This window comes from Trachypithecus francoisi, unplaced genomic scaffold (assembly GCF_009764315.1).
Source record: "Trachypithecus francoisi isolate TF-2019V2 unplaced genomic scaffold, Tfra_2.0 Lachesis_group0, whole genome shotgun sequence".
Taxonomy (NCBI): Eukaryota; Metazoa; Chordata; class Mammalia; order Primates; family Cercopithecidae; genus Trachypithecus; species Trachypithecus francoisi.
Window position 1 is genome coordinate 148,569,817 of NW_022681453.1, and position 25,701 is coordinate 148,595,517.

Genomic DNA, 25,701 nt, shown 5'->3' on the forward strand with positions numbered 1-25,701 from the left:
AGTGGGAAAAGATATAAAAAGGCAGAATTCAATAATGATCTTTTTATTAGATTATTTAAGATAAAAAAAGGAAATACATAGGAATAAAGTGTGGTGGAATTTTTTATTTTTTCCAAAATAATCTTTAACTCTATTGTCATAATAAAACATGAGAACAGACTGATTCTAGATGGGTCTGTTTTGAAAAATTAATCAGTGAAAATAAGTGGGATAATATACTCAATTTGCAGTAAGATGCTACTTATATCGGAAGGTTTGGTTAACACTACTTTATGCTAAAAATTGCTTTAATAAAGAGGAACATTCTAATAACCAATGTGACTAAAATATAGAAAATGCTGGCTTGTAAACATGACAATTTCCACAAATGAAAGTTCAAGCAGAGGTTGAAGAATCATTCAACCTCTTCAGAATGTAAGTTTCTGAAATACAGAAATGTAAGTTTCTGAAGACATTTCTGAGTGAAGCAAATACTTCTAAGTTTTTCACTATTAAGTTTTTATGATTATTTAATTTTCACTGGCATTTTTTTATCTATCCCTGCACCTGTCACCAAACTCTGCCTCAAAGCTTGACCTCCCCAACTATACTCAGAAACTCCTTCCAGGAATTGGGTAAATCATCATATGTTGCTTTGCATATATGTTATTATTTCTTTGAATAAGATGTAAAAGATTACTATTTAGATAAGAGCATGCTATTAAGAAACCTCCAGTTGTTACATTGTTTATATACAAAAAAAAAAAAAAAAGGTGAGAGGACACTGTACAAAAAAGTAGGTGATAAGACAAATTAAAACAAAAACTTCTACAGAAAGTCTAACTATAGTTTAGTAAAAATAAAATATCTGAAGCTTATAGGGAATTGAATTCAGAAAGAAAAAGCTATTTATTTTACTACTGTTGCATCAGTGATATTATCTTTGTATTTTAATCCATTTCATACTATAGCTGAGACACAGAAGGACCTACTTATAGATAAAGAGCCTTTTATTGTTTGACTCTGAAGGTTCAAGAGTTACCTCATTGCTTTACACTGGAAATGGTACAAATCATCCCAGTAAAAATGAAATTGTAAGTAGGTTATCTTCATTTGACTTGTGAAGAATGTTCTTTTCTTTTCAGACATGCTAGTATTCCATGACCCCCTGCTCAACACCTTAGAAACAGCACCTTGGGGCAGTCTCAGACATTGCAATCAAAGATATCTGTCTAGCCAAAAAACTCTCTGGCAAAATATTCTGCTTTTGTCAGACTTTGTAAGTTTGCTTTATACTGTCTATATACTGTACTATCCAGGAAAAAAAAACTAGAGAAATAACACATTATTTAGAAAGTAAACATTGTTTAAAATATTACATATGTTGCAGGTAAACCATGTGTGCACTGGAGGATAAATGAACTAAGCAGATAACACACTTCAGGCTTCCAATGCCCTTTCATGCTATTGACTAGAAAGGACAATGCTGAACACTGAGATTTCAGATCACGTTATTTGTTAAATCTGCCAGTGAGAGTGATACTAAGACTGTGTTTTGTTGATTTTTCTTTCATTACGTGATGAAATATCAATGAGAATATAGTTCCTGATTTTTGGTATAAATGAATATGTAATATTATGTATATATCCTTCCATATTATAGTGTAATATTAGGTATATGCCTTTCCCTTGAAAGGGAATGCATCTTTTTTGTAAATTTAGATAAATATAATATTTCTTTTAATAAGTATGTATCAATCTGTAATCTGTACATAAATGTGTCTCTCTCTCTCTCTCTGTATAGACAAAGAAAGGTGAATGCAGGGAGCTGTGAATAAGTTAGGAAGTTCTAGAAAAAAATAGATTCTGAATTAGAAACGGAAAGAACTGAATAGCACTGGAAACACACACAATAACCTGGTAGAAAATGGTCCAATTCTGAGTCCCTCAGGAGGAGAAATGCTGAGATTTTTTCCCTGCTCCTGTGAATAAAGCCTCTCAATGATCTTGCTGTAATAACATTCTAATAAAATGTGATGAAGATAATAATAAATTGTCTGTCATATTTCTCCTGAACAATGGTGGTAGAAATGAGAGGCAATGGAAAAGAAAATGAAGGTGAAGGGGAAAAAAGTAGCTGAAAGTTGTTTTTGGAGATAGGCAAGACACAAAACTATATTGGAAACATTTGTCACACTGCAACTAGTTTCTGTCTTATAAAGAGGCAAGCCCTCTCTCACTATGTGGACTCAGAATTATACCTGGAGATGATGTTAGACCTTGTTTTTGGTGACTGGAAAAGTCTTCTGGAAAATTCTATCTGGTGCTTAACAATAGGGTTCATTTTAATGAAGAAATGGTTGGCAAAAAGATTGCCAGAAGTGGTTTAAATTAAAAGAGGTTCAAAGATGATTACTAAGCAAAGACCTACTTACACTTTCAAATATGGATAAGAACATTTATGGAAAACTCATCTTAGACCAAATGCAGTTTCATTTGTAGAATATACCTCAGACATAAGTGTATTTTGAAAATAGACTGTACTTTGTATGATTAATAAAAGGTAAGAACAACATTATTTTTCTATAAAATAATAAAATATAGGATGTTTTCCTTGTGATACATTTGTTCTGCTGTATGCTTATTTCACTCATATTCATAAACAAACATACACATACACACATATGTATACGCAAAGTCTGTCTATTTGAAAATAACATAACTAATTAATGCTTACATAGTTTATATCCAACTTCTAAAAATGACTCAATAGTCTTAAGACTTATGTCTTAATAATCTAATATAATTTGCCTGTAACCCATTCACCACTCTTCAGAGTCCCTGGTTCTGTCCCACCAGAAAGCCTCAGGAGTATTCAGGAGACATTGCACTATTTAAATCTTAATGACTTAAATGACTTAGTAATATTCTAATCATGAAATTTCTTAACATTTTCTCAAACATAGCGAGATAATGACTGTTTTGATCAAAGTTTCAGTACTGGGTTGTTTTTTTACCTTTTCTCAAACATAGCAAGATAATGATTGTTTTGATCAAAGTGTCAGTACCGGGTTTTTTTTTTTTTCTCAGTATCTATAAAAGTTCCCAGATTCTATTTCATTGATGTTCTAACAAGTTATTTAGTTATTTTATTTTTCTGCCTATACATTAGCTGAGTGAGAAACGTATTGGCACTACTGTTAGTTCTCTTTATAATATATTGACATCAATGTTAATACTGAATGAACCCAAATGATTCATTTGCAGATATAGACATGAGCTTATTGGAAAATTTAATGATTTTCAATTGTTTGCGTGGAATTATGTTTGACGTTCAATGGCTAGAAGTAGAACATTTTATTATGAATTCCATAACCCTTTAAAGAACATTTTGTGTATTGCAACCTCAGATTTAACACCAAAATACCTATAAAGATACAATTTCTGTTAAGTTATGGTAGATAAGGTATGGAAAAAAATTTACCGGACTTTTAAAGAAAAAAAATAAAAGTGCATCTATGCTTGGCATAGTAAAAAAATAAGTTTAATCTACTGAAAGAATAAAATGAAATTCTATGAAAAGAATATAACAAATACTGAGAGAAAGTAATTTGCCTGTAACCCACTTACCACTCTTCAGAGTCCCTGAGTCTGTACCACCAGAAAGCCTCAGGAGTATTCAGGAGACACTGCACTACTCTTGATGTGCCACTTTTTCAAGGTACAATTTCAGAATGAATTTGATCATTTTTTCTCTCCCCACCACACTCATATGCCTTAAGTTAATTTTCAAAAATCTATTTTAACTTCAGAACATCAAGGAAAATGAAAAGAGAGAAAGGAAACAGGTAGTGAGACATCACATCCTAAAAGAGATAGTTTTCAAGAATAAGACACCCTATTATTAAAGATTAAACTAATGTTCACATGTGTATACACATCCACCTATGGGTATCAAGGGAAAAATATGCTATTGAATCAGCAAAATAAAGCAGCAGTCTAAAGAATAAAAGGATGGTTGGTGCGGTGATCCACACCTGTAATCCTAGCACTTTGGTAGGCCAAGGTGGGTGGATCACTTGAGGTCAGGAGTTCAAGACCAGCCTGGCCAACATGGTGAAAATCTGTCTGGGCTAAAAATATAAAACTTAGGCAGGCCTAGTGGTGGGCATCTAGGTCTCACCTCAGCTTCTCAGGAGACTGAGACAGAAGAATCACTTGAACCCAGGAGGCAGAGGCTGCAGAGTTTTGAGATCATGCCACTGCACTCCAGCCTGGGCAACAGAGTGAGACTCCATCTCAAAATAAATAAATAAATAAATAAAATAAAAATAAAGGAAAAGGATCATGACTATAAATATATTAATATATTCTATGGCAAGAAATAGAAGAATAGAAGAATAGTTTGAAAAACTTTATGCATTTCTTTTCTCTGTCTCTTGTTAAATAACAACACAGCCTAAATCTTAGTAGTTTGAAACATTAACTGGGTTAATACACTGTTTTATGTTGTTTTATAATTTCTTATGATATTTAAATTGACTCAGAACAAATGCAGTCTTTCTGCTTTCCGTGCTGTTGTCTGGAACTGTGTTCACCTGGAGGATTGATTGGGGCTGAAATATTCAAGACAGCTGGCTGACATGCTGGCATTCGTTGGTTGTAGCCTGGGTGCTTGGCTAAGGATGAACAGCATGTCGTTGCTCCTCTCATATGGCCTTTCTCCCATTTATTTGGGCTTTTCAGAGCATTTTGGTTCCAAAAAGAAATATTTTAAGATATGAAGGCAGAATCTACAGATTTTTTAGGACCAGGCCTGAGGATTACCACAGCATCTCTTCTCCTATATTCTATCAGTCAAAACCAATCACAGGGCCATCCAGATCTGAAAGAAGGGGAAATAGGCTATATTGCTCAGTAGAAGAACTAGCAAAGAATGTGTAGCCCCTTTCGATCTAACATAGGTGTCTTCAGGAGAATGAGAGGAGATGTCTTCTATAAAACTGATACAGAGAGAAATAAAAAAAAGAAGATTTAGAAAAAATAGAAACTAGAAAAAAAATTTAAGAATGTATTATAAAAATACATTTTATAAGTTTCGTTCCTTTTCGTATTTTTAGTAATGCCTTTTGTCAGATTATCAGTGTGCAGTGTCTTTTCATGATACTTCTAAGATATTGTGAATATTAATAATGAAATCTAAAATATTTAACAGTTTTCTGAATTTCTTGGTTTATTAGAGTTTTTGTTTGTTTGCTTTTGGTTAACTTCTTAGCTGTGGATCTGGGTTGAACTGATTGGTAAGATTAATGAATCTCAATCAATTTTAGATGTAAGAAAATTTAAGTACTGTACATACCTCTGCTAAATTTCAAGTTTAAAGAATACTAATATATGGTAAATACAAAGCAACAACAACAAAAACTAATCATTTACCTAGACTTTTTCCTGGCTAGTCCTAAGATATTTAGCTGTCCTTGACTGACCATGCCCCACAGTCAGTATTCAGTCAAAGAAAACTATTCTCACCTTTCCTCAAGCGAAGAATGCTCAGCACAACATTGAAGAGCCCTGTATGCATGTTTTATTGTGGTTTGTATTACATTATATTTTAATTATTTGTTAAATTCTATCTCTCAATCTAGCCTGTGGGCTTTCTTATCCTTGTAAAATCACCCAGAGGCTTGAAACAATTCCTAGCACAGGGTTTGCTAAAAGGTTAACGTAAAGGTTTAAGCATTATGTAACAGGACATTCAAAAGGTTCTTTCTATTCAGAGTTAATGGATTTTGTTTTATTTAGAATAAGTAGTGACTGGCCAGGTGCAGTGGCTCATTCCTGTCATGTCAGCACTTTGGGAAGCTGAGGTGGGCAGATCATGAGGTCAGGATTTCGAGACTAACCTGGCCAATATAGTGAAACCCTGCCTCTACTAAAAATACAAAACATTAGCCAGGCATGTGGCAGACACCTGTAATCCCAGGTAATTGGGAGGCTGAGGCAGGAGAATAGCTTGAACTTGGGAGGTGGAGGTTGTAGTGAGCCAAGATTGTGCCATTGCACTCCAGCTCAGGTGATAGTGTGAAACTCTGTCTTAAAAAAAAAAAAAAAAGTAGTGACTATTTCTGACTATTTTATTTATACTTATTTATGTTACAAGAGAATTAATAGATACAGCCACTAGTTTGGAAAGGAAAATCCTACAACTTTGTATATCTGATTTCAGTAATGCATTATAAGTAATTCCAGTCATGGCTTTCATGATAACATCAGTTCTATAATAACAGAAACTGTTTCACTTAATATAAAGATTTCTCTCAAAAATACCTTAAAAGATTAAAATTTAAAGATACACAATGAGCTTACACTTCTGTACTAAGTTAGATTGTTTACTTATGTTTGACATAACTTTGAAAATCTGATATCTATTTTAGTTCCATAGGTGTGTGTATCCATTTGGTTCTTCTGTGACTCGGTGCTATCTGAAAATTCTGTTGGACTTTTCATCTACAAAAAGAAATAAGACATGGTTTTGGACATCAAGGAACATCGTCAACCAATCAACCAACTAACCTATATGCCTACCATATGAAATACATATGTTTAGTTGTGGAAAATAAATAAATTATGTAACATTAAAATGTTTTCAGTCATAGTAAAAATAACAACTAACATTTATTGAGTGATACCTTTTTCTGTCATTGCATTACAGTGTTTTATACAGATTAGAACAAATTTATGAGTTAGATTATATTATTATCCCAATTTTACAGACCCAGACACTAAATATTACAGGACTAAAATAAGTTAACTAAGGCAGGAAAGTCTCTAAGAGACTAAACCTATGTTTTAACCAAGAAGTTATTCCGTAGTCCAGGCAACTCTTACAAGTTACTTATTTTGTTATCAGTGGTAGGAATCCGAGTTACTCTGAGTTAACGGGGCAGTGTATCCATATGGGTCCCCAGCAATTTCAGTCTTTGCCTCTTCAGAAGAAAGAATTTATTCAACTGAGGGGCATAAAGCAGAAAAAGGGACTGAGGCAAGTTTCAGGGCAGGAGTAGAAGTTTATTTAAAAAGACTTTAGAACAGGAAAGAAAGGAAAGTTCACTTGGAAGATATCCCAGAGAGGACATGAAGGTTAGGGACCATTTAACCTTCATCCTAGGGCTTCATAGATTCACTCTCTTTCCCATGATTCTTCCTTTAGGATAAGCTTCCTGCGTGCTCAGTGCTCTCTTTACTCCTGGGAATTGAGCACGCGTAGTGTGTTTAGGAAGCTGGGCACATGCCCATGTGAGGCTTTCTTCCCTTTTCCAATGGAATGTACCCGGAAGGTCACATTTCGCCATTTTGTCTCTTAGTGTGTATGGCTAGGAAGTTACTTCTCAATGGCATCTGCAATTCAATTAACGCTTTTAATGATATAGCTGTGGGTCATTAGGAGATTGTCTCTCCCTGCGGCTGCCAAATTATCATTTTTAGAGAGCAAGTGTGATAAACGTCAAACCACCACCTGACAGTCCTAGTGGGTGAGGGAAAAGCCCTCTCCTGCCCCGCGCATGCCTATCTGACTACCTGTAGCAATTTGAGAGAGTACATATGGATTTTGAATTAATTACAAGAACATGACAGGAAGAATAAAGAAGAGCAAAGAAGCTCTCAATTCAAACTCTATATAGGGTTATTTGACTTTAAAATAATTAAGACAGCTTTAATTGTGTAACTTATGCTAAATGAATTTCAAAGATCATTCAAATAGTTGAAACTAAGTAGTGGGTATTTTTTATGACTCCACACATTTTGATCACACACAGATATATATATATATATACACACACACAAGAATCTCTAGCAGTCAAATAAAAGCATTGGAAACATTTCAAAGCATGTGATAAAGATGGAATATTTTTCCCTCATCGCCCGAATAAAGAATCCCATCTCCTATGTAGCCTTCAAAAAGTTAATTCTGTGTTTTGATTTGCAAATATGGACATGGCTAATATAAATAGACTATGCATGCTGAACTAATAATTAGACTGTATGTCAATGAATGTTATAAATGTAAAATGTGTACACATAACAACAATTTTAGATCATTCAGTAGAGAGAAAGACAATAGCACAGGGTTACACTTTACAATACAATATTGCATATTTGCTAAACCTTCATTTTTTCTTAAGGAGTGTGCATGGAGCTCCTGCAGTAATTCATACAAATGCTCGATAAATTATTGCTATTAGTATGTTTTCAGAAATAGTCCAATGACATAATTTAAATAATACAGTTTCACATTTTAACTGGTATTTGAGGTTTAGCAGTTGAATTCTTCCTGGTCCATGGGATATTGTTGATAGTTTTTAGTATTTTAGTGTTATCTTTTGCCAAGATTATATATTTTAGTTCATGAATTTCTTCCTAGCTCTATTCATACCATGTAACAATAGACTCCTGAAATAAGACATGGTGAAGTTTTCATGTTCTTGACTTGGGGTTGAAACTTGCTTGTACTCTTTTTCAACTTCATGTCTTAATTTGTATTAAAACTTGTATTATTTAACCATTGCTTAAGTACTGCATGCTCCCTGCATTCCTTAACATGACTATAAAAATATTCTGTGGTGAAAAATAGAAGAATATTTAGAAAGTTGTATCTATTTCTATTGTCTGTTGTTGCTGCATACCAAATAACTCAAAACTTAATGGCTGAAAACCAAAGTGTTGCTTTATGGTATTATTTTTAGTTTGACTTAGAACAGCTGCATAGTCTTTCTTCTTTATGTACCATTGTCTGGAACTGTGTTCACTTGAAGAACTGAGGCTGAAACATTCAAGACATCTGGGTGACATGGCTAGCACTTGTTGCTGGCTGTAGCCTTGAGGCTTTGCTGAGACTGGACAGCATAACTTTGCTCATCTCATATGGCTCTTTCTTCAGTTTATTTGGATTTTTCAGAGCATGGTGGTTCTGAAAAGAAATATTTCAAGATGTGAAGGTAGAACCTGCAAATCTTTTAGGACACAGCCTCAGAATTAATCACAGTATCTCTTCTGCTGTATTCTATCAGTCAAACCCAATCACAGGACCAGGAAGATCTGAGAGTAGATGAAATAGTTCATATTTCTCAGTAGAGATATGGCAAAGAATGTGGAGCCCCTTTTGATCTACCACAGGTATCTTTAGGAGGATTGAAGGAGACATCTTCTATAAAACTGATACAGAAAGAAAGAAAAAGAAAAAGGATTTAGAATAAAAATTAGAAGAAAACAAAAATAAGAATGGATTATGGCATGGCATGGTGGCTCATGCCTGTAATCACAACATTTTGGGAGGCCAAGATTGGAGGATCTCTTGAAGCACAACCATTCAAGACCAACCTGGGCAACAAAGTGAGACCTCATCTCTACAAAAACATAAAAAAATTAGTAAGGTTTGGTGGCACACACTTGCAGTCCCAGCCGTAGGAGAGGCTGAGGTAGAAGGATTGCTTAAGTCCTGGAGGTTGAGGCTGTAGTGAACAATGTTTGCAGCACTGCATTGTAGCCTGGGCAACAGAATGAGACTGTCTCAAAACAAAAAAAAGTAATGGATTACAAAAATACATTTTATAATTTTCTGTCCTTCTAAAATTTTTTGGTCGAATTATCAGTGTGCAGTGTCCTTATGATCCTTATGATTGATTGTAAATATCTTTAATGAAATCTACAATGTGTAATGTTTTTCTAATTGCCATTATATCAAAAGCTGACCAAGATATTTTCAGAAAATAAATAAACCAATATTCTTCTTGAACATAGATTAAAAGATAATAAAGTTTGGGGAAAAAGTAAATCAGGCATGATATAAGTCAAATAATACATCATGACCCAGTAGAACTCATCCTCGGAATTTAAAGTTAACTTACATTAAACAATCAGTTCGTACCAATTACTCCAATAACAGAATAAAGGAGAAATGGCATTTTACCTATTCCAATGAACTGGGGGGAAAAGCACCATAAGGTATGTCAACAAAGTAGAAAAAGAAGGAAATAGGAGAAATCAGTGAATCTGATTAAGAGTATTTATAAAAGTCCTACAGCTAGCATAATACTTAATGATGAGCTACTGAATCTAAAACTTCACATAATTCTAATGTTATCTGCTCATACTTGTTCTATTCACCATAACACTGAGCACTTAGAGAGTATAATAAGAAAAAACACTAAAGGGGGGAAAATATTAAAAGACTTAAACTGTATTTATTCATATGAAAATTCTAACAGATAATCTGAAACTGACAAATTTATCAGTGTCAAAACACTTAACATCAAAATTTAAAAATGTACTTCTATATTACAGTGATGCATTAAAATAAAAAACAAAAATATAATTTCAAAAGAGTAAAAAATATCAAAAATTTAGGAAAAAATCTGGTGAAAATGTGCCAAATGTTTACTCTGAACATTAAAGAGAAAAATTAAAATATAAATAAAAAATAAATGTCATTTAAATAACTTGGAAAAAACAAGGTTCATAAGAATTTAGTTCTACCTAACTTGTTTTATACATTTAACAAAATCCCTATGATCACTATAGCCAGCTTTTTAGAAATTGACAAATAAAATTTTAAAATTATGTGGAAATGTAAAATATATTTTATGGCCAAAAAAATTATAACAAACAAAATTGAAACACTTTATATAACTGATACAAAAATTATAGTAATGCTAAAATAATCAAGACATTATGATGTTAAATCTGATTATTGTTCAACTCAAATTGGCTAGTGTAGGAAATGTATGTCTTTTTATAAATGATATGAAAGAAACACCATATTTCTATAGATAAAATATATTTCAAACTGGTATCCTTCAGTTCTTCTCTGATCGTAGGGAATTCTATGCAAAAAATTAATTTTATCTGAATCATAGATGTAAAATTCTAATATCATTAAACATCTTGCATCAAAACTAGAAGAATATTACCATGAATCTAGGGCAGACAAACATGTCACGGACAGGAAATATATGGAATGAATCACTGATGGAAAAATATATGCATTATACTTTAGCAAATTAAGCCTTTCTGCTCATCAAATCAAGAATAGGTGTGTTACAGCCTTGGGAAAGCATTCTCAAAATGTCACAATGACAGAACACTTGTATCTAGAATATAATAAGTGTTCTTATGCATGAAAGGAGAAAGAAAAATAATAAAATTAAGAAAATGGGCATGTAACTAGAAAAGACAATTTATAACAGATGATATAAAAATAGCAAATAAGCACACACACACAGATTTTCAGTATCATTAGCCATCATGAAATCTATGTAATGTTCATAGTAAGACCTATTTTGCACATTTCTTAATGACAAAGGAAAGGACTGGCAACATTGAATATTGGAGAGGAGTTGGAGTAGCTAGAGCACTCATATTGCTGATTGAAATGTAAACTATAAAATACACATCCACTTGGAGAACTATTTCACAGCTTCTTATGAAATTGAGTTCTTTAAACATCTGTAAGTAAAATTTCAGGCATTACTTTATTACACAAGGGAAAGAAATACAATGACATATGCAAGATTGCTCTAGCAGTCTTGTTTATAGCAGTTTAAAACTATAATAACTCAACTGTCCATCAACAAGAGAGCTGATAATTGCATTATGGTAAATTCATATCATGGAACAGTACCCATCAACAAAAGGGAGTCAACTATGATGCACTTTCAACATGGGTGAGCCTCACAGATATCATTCTGATTAAAAGAATTTGGATACAAGCAGGTACATATTGTATGATTCAACTTACATATATACAAAGAAAAGCAGATATTAATGTGTGACATAGAAACCATAAAGTTGTTGCCTCTGCAGGTAGGGAAAATTGAATGCAATTGCTCAAAACAGAACTTTCTACAGCAATGAATATATAAATCCACAAATGTCCAAACTCATTAAAATGAACAAGATATCTGTACACTTTATTATATGGAAGTGATACTACACTTTTAAAAATTAAATGTTTGGAAGCTAAAAAAAAAATCCTAATTTCTCACTTTCCTTCTGGATTTCATTATGAATATCCTTCTTTCAGGCACTGAAGCTCAAACCATCCATCTTGCTGCCTAAAGTTACTCCCCTGGAGCAAATCAACCAATCAATCAATCAAGCAAGCAATGTATTGGGCTAACACACATTTATTTATGCAGAAAAAGTCGTGAATTATAATGAAAATGAAAAATATGGCAATAAAATTACATTGCAACAAAACAGCAGAGTTTTCCTAAAAATATAGATATGAGGGGAAGCAAATATATATGTTTAAGAGGGAAAAACATATGTATATATGTGTGCATGTGTGTCTTTTTCTTATTCCATTCCTATGCCGAAGCATACTTTATAATTATCTGTAAGTTAGAAATGCATAATGAAGTCTGCTCCTCCTCATATTTACAATGGCTTTGCTTTCAATGTTATTGGTATGTAATTTTATTTACAAAGCTCTATGACCTTTATATATTCATTGTGAAATGGAATTGCTAATGATACAACATGATCTTCTTTGTCCTGTTGAATGATTTCTAAGGTACTCAAATGACAGGGTAGTTAAACAAAGTCAACTACTCTGACAATTAAGATTCTTGGCCTCTTTTTGATTAATTAGGTTATTGGCAAATATTGATTTAATACTAATAAGTGTTAAAATATAAGGCTCTAATTTGTCCCTATTGGATATTTCAACTGATGGGCTGACTTTTAAAGTCCTTCATTTAATTGGATTAGTCAATTTGGAAGTCTCAGGCACTTTAAAATTTGGGATTCTATGGAGCTATGTAATATGAATATGTAATATTCAGCCATAACTGTTTCTGCCCTTCCAGGAACCAGAAAGATGATTTGTACTTACAGTGCTATGATGCCCAAGGAAACATGTATGAGTTCACCAGGTCAGGTGATGTGTGCTGTTTTAGGAGATTTACGTGGGTGAGTAAAGAAATGAAACTCTCAACCTCCACCGAAATAAGTACTTTCAAGTAGTATATGATAGTGTAAAAAACTGTAATTGTGGGATCAGTTGTAGTTAGAAATGTTTCAGGAAAGGACTGTTTTAAAAGGGGCCTCTTTTTTAGCTATTATATTTGTTCAAAGAATAGCCAAAAATGTCACATTTAGTAAACATCCCTATCAATTGAAGTTCCCCTGTTCATTATAAAAAGCAATATAAAGCAATATAAATATACCTGCATGCCCATGTTCACTGCACCATTATTCACAATAGCCAAAAGGTGAAAGCAACTCAAATGTCTATAAATAGATAAATAGATTAACAAAATGTTTTATATCTATACATGGAATATTAATCAGCCTGAAAAAAGAAATTTTTATACATGTTACTACATGGATGACTCTTGAAAATATGCTAAGTGAAATAAGCCAAGCACAGAGAACAAATATTCTATGATTTCAACTAAAATGGTATCTAGAGTAGCCAAACTCAGAAACAGAAAGTAGAATGGTGGTTTCCATGGGCTAGAGGTGAGGGTAATGACAAGTTAGTGTTTATTTAATGGATACCCAGTTTCAGTTTGTGATGATAAAACAGTTCTGGAGATGAATGTTGGTGATGATTGCATATTAATGAGAATGTACCTCATTTTCCACTGATACTGTGTTTAAATATATTTAAAATTGTTAATTTCATGTTATGTGTATTTTACAACAACAACAAAAAGCAGTATGAATCACATATTTTAAGGCAACACCCACACAACACATAGTATGTCTACAGACCATGTTAGAATTTTTCCGTAGTAATATCTTTAAAAGCAATATTAGTGGTACTAATTTTAAAATAATCATTAAAATAAGCATTACAAACCTAAAAAACATATAAGGCATGTAATTGAAGGTGTAATTAGACTTGTCAGCTTACTAATGTTCACAATTATAATAGTAATGCTTCAAATAAAAGACAATAAGCACTAAACCTATTTCTAAACAATATCAACACTTTTGACTTCTACAACAAACTTGGGACTCTAAATGAATACAAATAAATATGGAAACTACCTAGACCACATATTCACTGACATTATGGGAACAGGTTTAATTCATGCAGCTTTCATTTGGAAGATCAAAGTCCATTTAGTCCAGTCATCTGATGGAGAAAAATGTTAACTGCATTGTGTCACTTAAAATTAAAATGCAGCTTCAAATCAAGGAAACAGAGTTAGAAAGGATGATAATAATCCCACTACTTCATGTTTTCAACCCCTGTTAGTTTATTTTGCCAGATATATTAAATATAATTGCTTTTGTTAAATATCAACCTGATTTTGTGTTTTATTGTTAAAAATTATAATTATAATTTATCCGGTCTGATGTTTTCTGAACTTTTTGAATCTGTGCTTTGGTATCTGTCAATAATTTAGAAAGTTGTTGATCTTGATTATTATTACTGCAGATACTGCTTCTTCATTCTTTATTTCTTCTTCTAATATTCTATAATGCATACATTAAACATTTTGAAATTGCTCACAACACTTGGATGGTCTGTTCTGGTTTCTGCTCCTTCTTCTCCTTCTCTCCTTCTCCTCCTCCTCCTCTTCCTGCTCCTTCTTCTTCATTCTATTCTATATTTTCTTTATAGTATGGAAGGTTTCTGTTGATCTATTTTCAAGTTCAATAATTGTCTCCTCAGCCACTTCTAGTCTTCTGATGAGGACCAACTAAATTGTTCTTCATTACTGATATACTGCTTTTGATTACTAGAATTCTCTTTTGATTCATTCTTAGAGTTTCTGTCTAGTGTCTCTTTATGTGGTCCACCTTTTCATCAATTCTTTTATATTGTCAACATTTTTTATTAAAAGACTTTCATTTTATTAACATGATACTTTTAAATTATTATAATTTCAATATCATTGTCATACTAGAATGTTGTTCTGATCCTTACTTTGTCTCTTCAGACAGTGGCTTAATTGATTTTTATTTTTTGTTTGTGTCTATCTTTTGGCATGACTTGAAAGCAGAATATGTTTTGTATCAGGAAATAGGAACTTACATAAATGTACCTTTAGTGTTTGGATTTATGTAAATCTGTATTAGAGGCTGTGTTTAACATTTGCTGTAGTTGTAGGCATCAGAGGCTTAAAAATTCTTTTGTAGCCTTGTTTTTGTTTTCCTTCTTGACTTCCTGTTTGACTTGACACCTCCAGAGATGACAGTATGAGAAGGGAGAAAAAATACCTTTGCAGTGTGGAAACCTGACAAGAAAAACCTCAGCCAGGTGGATCAAGGTTAGCATCAACATTAATAAGTCATGTTGGTGTGATGTGATTAAAATGTCACTTTACCTCTGTGATCTTTCTCCAAGAAACCAATGAGCCCAATCTGATACTAATAGAAAGCAATGAAGAAAAATTCAAATAGAGATACACTCTACCAAATACTGGATCAGTACTTCTTAAAACTGTCAAGATCATCTCAGACCATGAGCATTTGGGAAGCTGTCTCAGTCACTTAAAAGGACATGACTATTAATGTAATGTGATATTGTTGATTGGTTCATAAAATGTAAAAATAACTAAGGTAAAAATTAAGAATGTGTGAATAAAGTTTAACTTTTGTTAATAGTAACATAACAATATAGCTCATGTATTGTAATAAATGTACCATACTACTATAAGGTGTTATTAAATAGAATAAACTGAGCATGAAGGATATGGGATCTTTTTATACAATATTTGCAATATTTTGTAAATGTATATTTCTCTAAAATAAATGTTTATTTAAAAATAATATTATTCATAATCTGAACAAATGAGTAATTAATAATTATTTTGAATGAGGAGAAAAATAAAGAACTACTTGTACATGATAATTAAAGTTAATGTGATTTTTTCCTTTGGATAAAAAAAGCAACATAAGCAGGTAGAAAGCATGGTTTTAACAAAATTTATGAACACTAACATTAACTGGGAAGTATTTTTAGTAGTAGTAGTAGTAGTAGTAGTAGTATTTTGAGACAACACCTCACTTTGTTGCCTTGGCTGGAGTGTAGTGGCATGATCATGGCTTGTTGCAGCTTTAACCTTTCAGGTGCAAGCAATGTTTCCACCTTAGTCTCCTGAGTAGCTAAGACTATAGGTATATACCACCACACCTGGATAATTTTTTAGTTTCGATAGAGACAGGGTCTTGCTATATTGCCCAGGCTGATCTCCAACTCCTGGGCTCAAGCAATCCTCCTCCCTCGCCCCCCTAAAGTGAAAAGTACTATTTTTAATGACAGGAATTAGGACCAAAATTCCAAGCTGGCAAACCCTTTCTTCAGCTTGTTTTCTAGTCCATTGTTTGCACATATGCAATAACTTACGTAGCAAAATATTGCTCATACTGACCATGAAATATTAATTCTAAATGGACCAAAACTACATTTGTAGAACAGACTTAACCTCGTTTATTATACAGTTCCATATGAATTCTTACACTGTAGTTCAAAGGAATGGTTAGAAATTGCTCAAATAAATGTCTCCTAAATATCAGCAAGAAAAACAACCAAAATAAGTTCGAGCAACGACATTCATTTTTCACAGCTCCAGAGAACCTCAACATAAAAATAAGGAGATATTCTCAAAGTGTTATCCAAAGGGTCATTAAGATAAAGTTCTCTTAAAATGTACCCTTAAACTTGAATTCTCCTATAAATTAGATATCAACCTCCTAAAATATAGGTATTTATAGCAACATTAATTTAGTGAAGATATATAGAGTATACTTGCAAAATGTTACTTAGCAAAAGAATGGAATCAGCTTGTATCTTCACAGAGTTAAACATTTTAGTCAGAGCGAATATGCTGATAAATTTCTACTCTGTTCTCAGAAAATTACAGAAGCTCTAACACTGATGTATACATTTTTACTTTTACAGTGAATTATTAAATTAGTCTTACTTTTACAGTGAATTATTATTATTTTGGATATTTTTATTTTTTATTTTTATTTATTTATTTATTTATTTATTTTTTTACTATACTTTAAGTTCTAGGGTACATGTGTATAACGTGCAGGTTTATTACATATGTATACTTGTGCCATGTTGGTGTGCTGCACCCATCAACTCGTCAGCACCCATCAACTCGTCATTTACATCAGGTATAACTCCCAATGCAATCCCTCCCCCCTCCCCCCTCCCCGTGATAGGCCCTGGTGAATTATTAAGTTATTTTATCACATAGTCCTGGAGTTCAGGGGTTGTTTCTTGGTTTCAGTTTAGTAACTCAGTGTGACTGTTTATTTCCTTCATTCCACTAGTGTCTGTGCTACCTGCAGGATCTTAGAGCTATACAGGGCATTATGTACTTCCAAGTGGAAATGTCTTGGTCTTCCCTTCACGAACCTTCATAAACAAATAACAGCAAACAGTCAAGCCGCAAAAGTCAGTTTCACATTAGTTTCTGGCTTGTTTGTTTTCAGTTTTGATTTTGGAACATCGAGTCTACGGAATGGTCTGTGTAGGAAGATGTAGGAAGTTTTGAAAATCTTTAGTTTCAAGGATCATATTCTGATGACAAAATGCAGTTCAAGTCATATACATTCTACTACTTCCAATTCTGTTTAAAGAAAAAAAGTCTAAATGTTATTTGAGTTTAAGGCCTGATATGAAGGATAACTACAGAGGAGAAATAATAAAGAAAAGGGTTAATTTTGCCTTTTTTGTTCTTACTACCTGGGTAACTTTAGGAAAATTACAATTCTTATAAATACATTTAGTCCATTTATGAAATAGAGCTTACACTCATCATTATTCCACAATGGTATCCACGAATATAATTAGAAAAAATGAGATAGCGACTCACTGTGTAAATAGCATAAAATAAATCCTCTTCCTTAAGGAGACTCAATCTGGATGAATTCACTACTAAAAATTAGCAGCATTCTTTAATTTGTCAAGCAAGTTTGTGGATATTATTTTCTGTCAAGTTTCCCAAGTTAATTCACGTTTATTGCATATAGCAATAGTACTATTGAACACCAAATGAGCATCATAGAGTGTGAGTTTCATTTAGAAACAGCCCATGGACCCCAGGGCTACATGGTAAAATAATAATTCACTACAATAGTAAAACTAATTTAACAATTCACTATAAAAGTGAAGAAAATACGCATCGGTGCAAAAGCTTCTGTAAAGTAGCTTCTTACACGTCATTTTTCTAAAAATATAATCTTTGTAATACCTTGGAAGTTTTGAGTTTTGGAAGTTTGTAGTTTTGGGATCTTTTTTATAGATGTGTATTCTGATGTTCAGAGTTTTAGTACTGTTTATGAGCTCATAACCCCAGTATGTTGAGAAAGCAGAATTTGGATGTCAGGACCATCTAACTCCAAGACTCATCTGCTTTCTGACAGCCTATCGTCCTCCTCTTCCTCCAGTATATTCCACTATGCACAGTGAATTCGTAAACAGGACTGTATGATATGAAATTATTGTAGTGTTTAGAAGTATAAAGTACACTTCAATTATTACTGGTTATAACTTATTATATGTAGAGACAAGATACAATGTGTGTTTTTGCACTTTGATGGAAACTTGGCAGTTTGTTTGATGGACTGATCGATGGTTAGAATTAAAAGTGTTTCTGGAAGATTATAGGAGCACATTATTTACCAAACAAATTAAAATTTTACAAGGTCCAGTGGAACTTTCAGGCAATAGAAATACTATGAAGAACATAATTTCTCATTGATGTTTTTGGTCTTATGGATATTTAAGAAAAGCTTAATATATTGTATATTTTAAAAGTCAGAACACACTATAGCTTATTGAATATGTTTCCTTCTATTTAGGCTGTATTAGAGAAACAGGGTATTAATTAATATGGTGGCTCATGCCTGTAATCTTAGCACTTTGGGAGATTGAGGTGGGTCAGGAGTTTGAGACCAGCCTGGCCTACATGGTGAAACTCCCTCTCTATTAAAATCCAAAAGTTACCTGGGAGTGGTGGCATGCACCTGTAATCCCAGCCACTCGGGAAGCTGAAGCAGGAGAATCTCTTGAACCTGGGAGGCAGAGGTTGCATTGAGCAGAGATTGTGCCACTGCACTCCAGCCTGAGTGACAGAGAGAGACTCTTTCTTAATAATAATAATAATAATAATAATAATAATAATAATAAAACCTTCTACACCTAAGGAGATATACAAAAAACTTCTTCATACCTGAATTTGATAAAGTCATATATTTGTGACTGCCCAGATCAGAAACTTTCCCTCTCTAGAAAAAAAAATTCATGAATAGACAATCATAATTCAAATAGAACATCTAAGAGGGAACACAGAGAACTCACAGGAAACAACTGGGAAACAGAAGGAGAAGGAAGCAACTAGCCACAGTGTGGCTAAGTTTTGCCAGAAGCCTGGAGGGGTTCCGTATTATACGGAAAGAGTAAGTAAAAGGGCTTAAGCAGTCCACTTCTCTGCCACAGACTATTGTGTTCTGAAGTATGGGAGAGATCCTCTACCCACACAAATCCTAACACAAGTATGGGTAGTAATTTAGAGACCCAGTGAATGCCTTGCAGCAGAGAGGGAACTCATGCTGGGTCAGTCACCTCCTCCCATGAGATCTGAACATTTGTGACGGGGCACCATTTTGAAGTGCAGCTGTCACAAGACTGCATCCTTCCCTGGGAACAAGCATCCCTGTTACTGCCCATCCTGGGAGCTATTGCATTCCCCAGAGTCCTTTCAGAGGCCTGCAGCAGCACAGCAGTGGCTAGACAGCAAGATGCTGTAGATTCTCCAGTACTTAGCCCACAGAGAATACTACTCCTGAGTGAAGCAGTGGTGCAGCACTCCAAAAGACAGACGCAGGGACAAAGGAACCCAAAGTATGCACGTTCCAGAGACTGAGAGTTCACTGCTGGGACTATGAGAAAGAAACCTCTAGCAGTGACACAAACTCTGTGGTTGGCTTTGAAAGTGAAGACTGATATCTCCTGCCACTGGCAAAGCATCCTCTGTGCTCAAACTCTTTTATAGAGAAGGTGATTTCCTACTGCTTCCCCCACTCCCACACACCTGCTCTTGCTGTTGCCAGAGGCCAGGGTTAGCAAAACCAGAAGGCTCACCGTCTGGGTTGCTGAGTAGCAACTGTGACCTCACTGGCTTCCATGCCTGGGCTCCTGCATAAAGGTGGGATCTCTTCTCCCTCTGCATGACATTGTTGCATGGTTGCTGCAGAGAGCAGGAGACCATGAGAGCAGTGTGTGTATCTGGATCTGTTGGTGGCAACCACACACTGTAGCCACCACCATCATTATCCTCTTGGGACCCACAGGGTCATTTTGCCACTGCTACTGTCATTGCCTACCCCAAGACCTGAGAACCTGCTTACCTATCTGGCCCACTGCAGTCACTACTAGAATTTAAGCAAGCCTCCCGAAGGCCCAAGAATTGGCCCACAAGGAACCACCAACACAGGTGCCATAATACACACCTTTGGGGCCCAAACCAGGCACATTGAGCCCACTGTTGCCACCACTGGGCCCAAAGACTGGCTTCTCAGTTCCCAGCACAACTTTACCACAACTTCCACTAATAACTGCACTCTAATCCTCCATAGAAATCAACAAAAGTACTAATGCTGTTTACAGCCAAAGAAGTCATACAGAGGCTACATTACTGCATGCACTCAGAATCAAAGCCAAAGTGCCCTATTCAACCTACACAGCAGATACATCTTCAATAAAAACTATTCTACTATGTAATTAAATTCAAAAATAGTATGAAATGACTGTTATACCAAATTCACAAATATCAACATAAGGACCCAGGAAACATGAAAAAACAAGGAAATATGACATCTGCAAAGAAACACAGTAACTCTCCAGCAATTGATCTTAATTCTTAAAAATCTTTAAATTTTCAGGTAAATAATATAAAATATTGATTTATAGAAGTTCAGTAAGAAATAAGATAATTTTGAAAACCAATACAAAGAAATCAGAAAAATAATTTAGGATATTAATGAGAAATACACAAAAGATATAGTATTAAAAAATAAATAGATAATCTGGAACTAAATAATTAAAGAAAAAATAAAATACATTTGAACATTTTAAAAAGTAGAAAAGAACAGGCAGATAAAAGAATGTCAGAACTTAAAGACAGTACTTTTGAAATAACCCAATCAAGCAAAATTAAAGAATAAAAAGAATAAACAAATTCTTGGTGATATTTGGGACAACATAAAGCAATTACATGTATGAATTTTGATTTTTTCTGAGGGTGAAGAGAAAATAAAAGGATTAGAAAATCTATTTAACAAAATAATAGATGAAAATTCCCCAAGTCTAGCAAAAGATGTAGACATTCAGATATAGGAGGCTCAAAGATCCCCAGCCAGATACAATACAAAATGTCTTCTCCACGGCATATTATACTCAGACAATCTAAAGTAAAAGACAAAGAGTAAATCCTAAAAGTATCAAAAGAAAAGTGCCTACTCATTTATAAAGAAGTGACTGAATAGATTTTGAAAAAAAAAAAAGCAAACAAACAAACAAACAAAAAAAACATGATCCAAAAACATGCTGCCTAGAAGAAACTGGCTTTCCTATAAAGACACATATAGACTAAAAATAAAGGGTTGAAAAAAGACATTCTCTACAAATGGAAATGAGCAGGAGTATGTATATCCATACAAGATAAAAGGAACTTCAAGGCAAAAACAGTAGAATAAAGACAAGGTAACTACATAATATTAAAATAATGAATAGAGTAAAAAGAGTATTAAAATTTTAAATATGTATTCAGCCAACATTGGAGCATTCAAATTCGTGAAGTGAATACTCCTCGATCTAAAGAGAGGAGTAGACTACCATACAATAATAGTGAGGGATTTCAACATGCCACTCTCATCATTAGAAAGATCATTTTGACAGTTAATCAGCTAAGAAACATGGAATTTAAACTTAACTTTAGACCAAATGGACCTAACAGACATTTAGAAAATGTTATATCCAACAAATACACAGCATACTGTCTTTTGATTAACGTATAGAATATTGCCCAAAATGAACCATATGTAAGGGCACAAAACACATCTCAAAGAATGGAAAAAATGAAATCATATCAGTATCTACTCAGACCATAATAGAATAAAACTAGAAATCAATACCAAAATAATATTTAGAAACTATACAAACACATGGAACCTAATGAACATGTTCTTCAATGACAATTGGGTCAATGAAGAAATTAAGATGGAAATCAAAAAATATCTTGAAACACATGAAATCAGAAACACAACATATCAAAAGCTGTTGGATACAGCAAAAGCACTCCTAAGAGGGAAGTTTATGGCAACACATACCTGTATCAATGAAGTAGAAAAATGACAAATTAACAGTCTAACAATGAACTTTAGAAAACTAGAAAAGCAAGAATAAGCCAAATCCAAAAGTAGCTGAGAAAAGAAATAATAAATATCAAAGAAAAACTAAATGAAATAGAGACAAAAAAAACACAAGGGAATCAATGAATCAAAAAGTTAATTATTTGGAAAGGTACAGAAAATTTATAAACCACTATCTAGACTAACCAAGAAAAGAAGAGAGATCACTTAAATAAATTCAGAAATTATAAAGGATACATTACAACTAATACCATGGAAATGCAAAAGATCATCACTAGAGACTACAATAACAACTATACACCTACAAACTGAAAAACCTAAAGGAAACAGGGAAATTACTGGAACCATACCAGCTACCAAGATTAAACCAGAAAGATACAGAAAATCTGAACAGATTAATAATGAGCAGTGAGATTGAATCAGTAGTAGAAAGTTTCCCAAGAAAGAAAAGTTTATTAAAGTATGAATTCACAGCTGAAGACTGAGAGCAATACTCTTGGAGCTAACCCAGTGAAATTGAAGAGGCCTTATTTGGTGAGGCTAGCATCACCTTGAAACTGAAACCAGACAAGGGCACAACAACAACAACAACACTACAGGTCAATAATCCTGATGTACATAGACACAAAAATCCTCAACAAAATATCAGCAAATCAAATCCAACAGCACATCAGAATGATAATACACCATGATACCATGGGATTTAAACCGGAGATGAATCAGCATATGCATATCAATAAGCATGATATATCACAACAGCAGAATGGAGAACAAAAATCACATGATCATCTCAATAGACACAGAAAAAGCATTAATAAAATTCAACATTCCTTTATGATAAAAACTCTCAAAAAACTAGGGATAGAAAGAACAAATCCCAAAACATAAAGATCACATTAATACCACAGCTAACATTATGTTGACTGGGGAAGTGTTTAAAGCCTTCATTCTAAAAACTGGTACAAGTCAAGGATGCCCACTTTCCCTACTTTTATTTAATATAGTACTGGAAGTCCTAGCCAGAGTGATCAGGCTGGATAAATAAATAAAAGACATGAAAATTGAAAAGAGAAAGTCAAATACTGCCTCTTTGCTGATGATATGATATTTTGCATAAAAATGCCTAAAGACTCCACCAAAAAAACTCTTAGACTTAACAAATTAATTCAGTAAAGTTTCAGGATACAAAATCAGTGCACAAAAGCCAGTAGAATTTTTATAAATCAATAATGATCTAGCTGAGGACCAAATCAAGAAGGCAATCACATTTATAACAGCCATAAAAATACCTGGGAATAAATTTAACCAAGGATGTGAAAGATCTCTACAAGAAAAAAACTATAAAACACTGATGAAGGAAATTATAGAAGACACAAATGAAAATAGCATCTCATTCTCATGGATCAGAAACATTAATATTATTAAAAAGATCATACGGCCCAAAGTAATCTTTGGGTTCAACACAATGCTTATCAAAATATTAATGTTATTTTTCACAGAATCAGAAAAATATTTCTAAAATTTATATGAAAACAAAAAACAGCTAAATAGTAAAAGCGATTCTGAGCAAAAAGAACAAAGCTGGATGCAGCACATTACCTGACTTTAAAATACATTACAAGGCCATAGTAATAAAAACAGTATGGTATTAGTAAAAAAACAACACATAGACCAATGGAACAGAATAGTGAACCCGGAAATAAAGTCATATATTTACATTCATCTGATCTTCAACAAAGTAAACAGGAAATTCCACTGGCGGGGAAAACCCTTCAAGAAATGGTGCTGGGAAAATTGGATAGCCACATGCAGAAGAATGAAACTGGGCTCCTTTTTTTGCACCACATACATAAATCAATTCAAAATAGATTAAACATTTAAATATTAAGACCTAAAACTAAAAATATTAGAAGAAAACACTTTCAGACATTGGTCTAGGCAAATAATTTATGACCAAGACTTCAAAACACAGGCAATCAAACATAGTGAAACAAACATAGACAACTGGGATCCAAATAAACTAAAAAGTTTCTACTCCACTAAAGAAATAATCAACAGAGTGGACAATCTGTTGAATGAGAGAAAATATTTGCAAACTATTCATCCAATGAGGACTGATACTGAGAATATATGAGAAACTCCAGCTGCTAAACAGGAAAAATGTAAATAATCCCTTTAAAAATTAGACAAAGACCACTAATAGATATTTCTCAAATTAAGACAAACAAACACTCAAGAGGTATATAACGGAATGCTAAACATAATTAGTCATCAGAGAAATCCAAATCAAAACCAAAATGAGATATCTTCTCACATCAGTCACAATAGCTATTATTAGAAAGACAAAAAAAAAAAAAATAGGTGTCAGGTAGGATGCAGAGAAGTGAGAACGCCTACTTATTTGTGGTAGGAATGTAAACTAATATAGCTATTATAAAAAACAGTATACATATTTCTCAAAAAGTGAACAATAGAATTACTGTTACAGCCAGCAATCCTACTACTACGTATCTACCAAAAGAAAATAACTCAATATATCAAAGGGATATCTGCACTCCCATGTTTGTTGCAGTACTATTCGCAATAGCATAGATGTGAAATCAACTTAAATGTCATCAGCCAGTGAATGGATAAATAATATGTAGTATATATACACTATAACACTTCTGGTATAACAAGGAATAACATCATATCATTTGCATTTTAGCTTACACAATCCAGGCACAAAAAGACAAAAAAGACATCGTCTTACAAGAGCTAAACTATTCAATCATAGGGAGGTAGAGAGCAGAAAAGATAGAAAATAGAAACTGGGAAGCATAAGTAGAGGGAAAGGGAGAGGAGGGTAAAGAGAAGTGCCTTAAAGGGTGTAAATACACAGTAAGATTGTAAAAATAAATTCAATCTTAAATAGAAGACTGGGGATCTGTAGCTGAAGAAAACATATCTTACTCTGGTGGTAGACATGCTAATTACCCTGCCCTGATCTCTATGAATTATACACTTGTAATAAAGCTTTACATGTTCCCCATAAGTTTGTACAAAAAAGAAAAAAGATAAAGTCATTATAACTTGAGGTTTTGAGGCCTTTTTAATATATAGATGAAAATGTTGGCATATTTATATCAAACTAACAAATTATGATTCCTCTGAGCCTGTTTTCAGTTCACGTATAATAATTCCAGTTTATTAGTGTTTTTCTTTTCCCCAGAACCTGCATAGGCTCTTAAAATAAGTCATCGCAACTCTATACAGACCTGCTGCTGCCTGCTGGGAGAATGAGTACTTCCACAGTACTTTTCAAAACAAGCCACATAG